Genomic DNA, 6,048 nt, shown 5'->3' with positions numbered 1-6,048 from the left:
ACAAGATGGTCTCGAGCCGAATGAAACGCTGGTCTAATCCTTCTCTCGTTTCTCCTCAGAAAGCAGCGAGTGACCGACAGCCCACTCACCTTGGAGCACGTCTGGACACCCACTTTCACTTTGGATTTGCACTGAAGAGCACAGGAACGCACGGGAAGCACCAGCCATCACGAAGCGGCTCACCTCACTTCACCAGGCACTTTTGAATAAATCCACCCTCCGGGGCTTTACATTCACGAAACCTTGTCGAGTGATTCTTCACCCTGTGACAGTATGAATATGCCTTGCCTTGTCTTTATGTTGTCTTCATTACCTGCTTCTTCATCTTACCTGCTTATTGGTGGGCTGCATAGATTTAAAGGCCTGGACAGTAAAACATGTTTACATTTTATTATGCATAAGGTCAGTTCAATGCATGCATATAATTTACATTTTTATTGAGGTCAAGGGCATCTGAAGACAGGGAGATCTTAAACTAGATTTTCTTCAGACACTTGCTCTGAAGTCCTGGTCCTGGCTTTGGTTTAAGTCAGTGACAGGAACATCTAGGCAGTGATAAGATCATCACTGAGCAGCTTGAGAAAGCCTTTCTAAACTGGCTGTGCTGGCAGCAAAAGCAAGAAGACAAGTCCAAGTACAATCGCATATAAGCAGAAATTGATGACTATTAAAAGAGAAATAATAATATATATATGAAATGTCAAGCACTCTGAGCAGTGTATTGCAGAGTGGCATGCTTCACGTTTTTTGAATTATTTCATATTTTATATTACCAAACTCATGTTAAATATCTTGTCTGCACTGAAAGCCAATAATGAATGTTTTTGAGGTATACTTTCAGCAGTAAACTTTATTTTCCTTAATTTTCATCTCTGTCCCATTATTCTCCAACTGCCTTTTTAGATGTGATACAGAGTGCTCTGTGAGACAAATTGGAGTTTGGTGGACATCAGTGCTTCAATCAGACTCGGTGCAGTGCAGAATGGAGACTGGCCAGCATCAATGCTTCCTTAGTTTTACCAGCTTTCCAACAAGAGGAAAAAAAGGTGTCCCACTTTCTCCCTTTCTTCTTATTCCCACTACTCTTTAACACCAAAAATCTTTTTCTGCTTACTTACGATGAGAGCTAAACTGACCCATGCAAAATGAGCAAATTAAAGCTGCAGGACTTGTTGCCATGACATAATATCAATATGATTTCACAATTTACAGAACTATCACATTCTAAGGGGCCTCCCACAGTTACATTCTGAGAAATCTAAATGGCCTTATATATAAATGTATTTAAACATTTAGGAAACCTATTTTTCTTCCAGAAGATGTCGCTGTTTCCATTCTCTATTCAGCTGAATTTATCATCCAGAGATGCACAGAATACAACCACTTTTATGTACCTTGTGTGTGAGAGTGACACTGGAAATTCCAGGACAACAAGAGGGGCCATCTGTTTTTTTTTTTTGTTTTTTTTTTTTCAGGCAGATATTTTCTGGAGGGGCCATTTAGGTAAAGAAGTGCTTTACACACTAAGTAATATTAGATTTAAAATAAAAAATCAAAGTGTGTCATTAAAATTTTCTGATGCATCAAGGATCCTCCAGAGTCTGAAATAATAGAGTTGAATCTTTCAAGGTCTTTTCCTCAAATCTAGTGCCTCAAATTATGAATGCCACAGTTTCAAGGCCGAATGAACCCTGCCTAATTTGTGAAGGATGGGGGAGTCCCATGTTATGTCTTAGAACAGGAAGTGATGTCAGATTATTTTCCTGTGTGGCAGTTATTTACATGGGAGGCGTAACCAATATGATTGACACAATGACTGCTAATCTTACTGCCCTTATTTGTTCAATGGATCGAGTGATTGTAGGGATTGGGCATCAGTGTGGGTCTTTCTGTTTCAGCGCTTCTGGGTAGTGTGGTTTTCATCCAATGCACTCAGGATCAAGCAGATGAGAGAAAGTGATGAGAAAACTGTCATCACATGTAAAGTGACCAGCACTTATGAGCCTAAACTCATTATTGAGGTTTCAGGTAAACATACTCTCACATATATATATATATATATATATATATATATATATATATATGTAAGGTATTATATTAGGTAAAAATTGATAGCCTGAATCTACTGTAAGTCGCTTTGGATAAAAGCGTCTGCTAAATGCATAAATTAAATTTTAATTTAAATAAATATTATGCAACAGGTTGCAGGAATACTCTCTATTTATATTATGCAACAACAACCTGATGTCATTGATGCAGTAAGTGTGAAAATATGCATTAATACACAACTAAATCGGACTACCTGAAACCACTTTGTCCAAACACCCATGTAGACTCATTGCACATCTGCGGGTTATTCCCGTTACAGATTTCTGCTTAACACACAGTTATCTGTTTGTTCTGTGTTTATCATTCTGAACAGATGCTCTTTATTCTAGACACGTTTACATGGTACACTTCATTAGAGGAAATGCACTGCAGATTTCACCTAGGAACTTGTACCCTATCTACCCTATATCTATTTTTTTTTCTCACACTCGTTCTCTTCCCCTGTTTCACTCCTGGTTGTTCTATTTGTGTCAATAAAACTGGGTTATTTATTTGGAGCACGAAGCTGAAAGCAGCCAAAAATCCACCACAGACCATGTGCATGTGCACACATCTCTATACACGTGAGTGAGATCACAGGTGTGTGTTTGAGGATGGGTGTGTGTGTGTGTATGTGTGTGTGTATGCAATGACCAACTGATCTAGTTGATATTTAATCTAATCTCCTTGAATAAGGTATTTGTAAATGTGCACATAAGCACTACACTGAATCCACTCTATTGCACCTCTCACTCATATTCCGAAATTAAAAAAAAATAATAATAAACAAATTTTTTATATAAATGAAATTGTATTAAAAGTAATCTAAGCGATTTCTGCTAGAATATGTATGAAATATTCCCACTACCTGACAGCTATGGCTGAAATAAGTGTCCTGTGTCTGTCTAGACTGAAAAACAGTAAAAAGAAATAAAAAGTTGGAGCTGGCACACACTTTTGTAGCCAATTTAGTTATCATGTTGCAGTTATTTTTATTTATTGATTTATTATAATTTTTTGAGGGTGGAAGTTTTGAAGAGTTGTTATAATTATCAAAATGGGTAAAACTGTTCATACCACATTTATTTATTTATTTATTTATTTATTGTGAGTTTTCTGAGGTTAAGAATGTTTCTATAGTATTAACAGTATTACAAAGGTGTATTTTCAGCTGTATTATTAGGAATGAGTTTTATTTTTGTATAATTGGAATTCTTATTTTCCTGAGTACTGTCTATATATGAGTCCGTTAATTTATCAATCAACCCATCAGCATTAGCCTCAATGATTTAAATGCATGGACTATGAAATCTAGCGTGAACAATGACATTTCGAAATGAAGCAAATTAATCCTGTTTTAAAGGAGTCCTATTATGTTCTTTAACAAAGTCTTGATTTTGTTTTGGGGGTGTAGTAGAACAGGCTCTCACACTAGGTTGTTTGAAAAACACATTATTTTTCAAATATTTTACATTATTACAACACATCTCTCCCCAGTCTAGCATGAACAGCTCGAATAGTTCCTGTACCAAATGAAGGCCCACCTTCTGAAATATGAAATGTGCTGTGATTGGTTAGCTGGGCCAGTGTGTGTTGTGTTTGGCAGCACTCAACGCCTGGTCGGGAAATGTCACACCCTTTACCATAGCCGTCTGCCAGCTTCAGTGTAAATATTGTGTCAAAATCAAATCAATTTGAGCGCGATTTAAAACCAGATGATTGTAACCACTCTAAGTTCATCTTTGAGCTTTGCAACTTTGCAGATCTTTTTTTTTGCTCAAACAGCAACATTACAGACTAACTAAAGTTGAAAAAGTGAAAAGCCTAATAGGACCCCTTTAATTTGGAATGGTACCAGTAATCTCTATGCCCTACGAACCTTGATTTTCCTATGGCGAGAAGCAGGGAGGATGGATGTCCAACGTATCCATATTGTGCTTGCATGAAATCCATTTGATCTAAGTTTCACATTCTGCATATATTCCAGTAAAGAGAATTGACTGACACCGCAGTGTTACGGTAATGAATGACACATTGTCCACATCACAGGAGTGTACATTCATATGTGGAGACTCTAAACTCAGCATCTCTGTGTAAATACTGTCATGCAATACAGTGCGACTTCATATGCCTTACTAGCACTCATGGGCATGTGAAGCTGGGGCTTTACAGACATATATATATGTATAATTTTTTTGTCTTGTTAGCCTTGCTATCCTCATGATTCTGACTTAGATTGAAAGAACATCTAAGCCTGCATCTCTGTGGTGGCCTCTGTAGTCTCCCATAGGCCTCTCACATATGATGTATGTAGGACACAGTCTGAGGTGGGTTTCTATCTATGGAGAGGTGTTGAGTGTCTGGTCAAGTGGGCTTTGCGTGATGGCTTCTGTGGGAACACTTCAACTTAGTGCTGCGGGGAGATATTTTCCACGTGTGGTGTTAACGTTCAAACCTGGGTCTGACCAAATGCCATTTCCATCACCTCACCATTGCCTCTGCTTAGATCCATTTTAATGGCAGTTCAAAAATTTTTGTCAAAACTTTGAACACTGGACATGTTTTTGAGACCTGTTGGCTTTTTATACTGTTTGCAATTATAACCGTAATTAATAAAAATAACAATAAACAACAAACTCTCTGTGGAGGACCCCTTAAGGTGCGATAATATTTACTGTTAATCAGCAAATTTAAAAATAAAAATAGAATTGTTTCACATCAGATTTCACATCAGGGGCAAGTTGGATACGCAAAAATTTGCTGCACTGACCAACAAAAACTGCTTGGTTTTAAAATGAGTTCTCTGTGATCTGTGCTTCGTACATTTCTATTCTATTGATAATAGACAATGGTGCTTTTGTGTCTGCTTTTTTGTTCGAAGAATTAGGAAACACGTGTTTAGAGTTTTAACACAACACAACCCATGATTTCTACACAGGGGGACACCTGCCCCCACTAATAGAATGTGATTGTTACTCAAGGGGGATTCCCTAACCCCTTCCACCCCCAGAATGTGATTTCAAGGGGGCCCAATGCAATATACTGTACAAGGGGCCCAGTGATGCCATTGACTAGGGGATCTTGTGGTCATTTGCACTGCTTGTACTAAGGATTCCTATGTAAAAATCGATTATCGAGGACCATGACAGTTTGAAGGCCTGGTCTCTGGCTCCACTTAAAAGTCTGGAACAGGCATTCAATTAGAATACGCCGAAATTAAAATCCTATCATCCTCAAGTTGTTCCCAACCAGTATGCCTTTCTTTTTTTCTTTTGAACACAAAAGAAAATATTTTAAAGAAAGCTGGCAACCAAACAGTTAACTGCCATTGACTTCCATAGTATGGAACAAATGCTATGGAAGTCGATGGCCATCGGATAAATTATAAAATGACAGAATTTTCCTATTTGGATGAACTATCCTTTTAATATTAATACCAGTAATGTAGGACTGTACATTTCTATGCCCAAGATCTATGATCATAAAATAGTAGGCTATATAGGGATAAGGATATGATGAATGTTACAAATATGTAATCGTTGAATAGTGTGTGGACACACTCACATAGTCGGCTCCTGTCATCCAGTGGCAGTTCAGTGCTGAAGGGACATTACATAACACAGCACTGACGGATTATTGGCCCTGTGTCCGCAACCAATGAAACTCCTCTCTAAAAAAAAAAAAAAAAGATGAACCATCTCAGAGATACAGTGTAGTTACATTAAAATATTATTATTATTTAATCCAGTTTCTGTAGTTTGGTAGTTACTGTAGGTAATATGAAATGACATGTTTTTTTAGCAGAAAAAAAGTGTATTGTAGTGTAGTGTGATGTAATTATAGATTTAAATAAACACATAAAATCAAAGTGGATTGGCCAAAAAAGCGCATAAACTGCTCTTCGGTTAAAAGCATTACTCTCTCGCATCCAGCGCCCATTACATAATGATTGATGACATA

This window comes from Carassius carassius, chromosome 24 (assembly GCF_963082965.1).
Source record: "Carassius carassius chromosome 24, fCarCar2.1, whole genome shotgun sequence".
In the NCBI taxonomy this organism is placed as follows: Eukaryota; Metazoa; Chordata; class Actinopteri; order Cypriniformes; family Cyprinidae; genus Carassius; species Carassius carassius.
Note: the sequence above shows the minus strand (reverse complement) of the source record.